This window comes from Orycteropus afer, unplaced genomic scaffold (genome assembly GCF_000298275.1).
Source record: "Orycteropus afer afer isolate SDZICR_OR568_19922 unplaced genomic scaffold, OryAfe1.0 scaffold00132, whole genome shotgun sequence".
Lineage (NCBI taxonomy): Eukaryota > Metazoa > Chordata > Mammalia > Tubulidentata > Orycteropodidae > Orycteropus > Orycteropus afer.
In genome coordinates this window covers 7,873,842-7,874,268 of record NW_006921719.1, presented here as the reverse complement: position 1 = coordinate 7,874,268, position 427 = coordinate 7,873,842, and positions in this window count along the sequence as shown.

Here is a 427-nt window from a genome sequence, read left to right as displayed (position 1 = left end):
GGAATTGGTGGAATACCCATTGAGATGTTTCAACAAACAGACGTCCCATTGGAGGCACTCACTCAGTTATGCCAAGAGATTTGGAAGACAGCTACTTGGCCAACTGACTGGAAAAGATCCATATTTGTACCCATTCCAAAGAAAGGTGATCCCACAGAATGTGGAAATTATCCAACAACATCATTAATATCACACACAAGTAATATCTTACTGAAGATAATTCAAAAACGGTTGTAGCAGTCTATTGACAGAGAACCTCCGGAGCTGGATTCAGAAGAGGATGTGGAACAAGTGATATATCACTGTGGATGTCAGATGGATCTTGGCTCAAAGCAGAGAATATCAGACATTTATTTGTGTTTTATTCACTGTGCAAAAGCATTTGATTGTGTGTATCATAACAAATTGTGGACAACAGTGAGAAGAA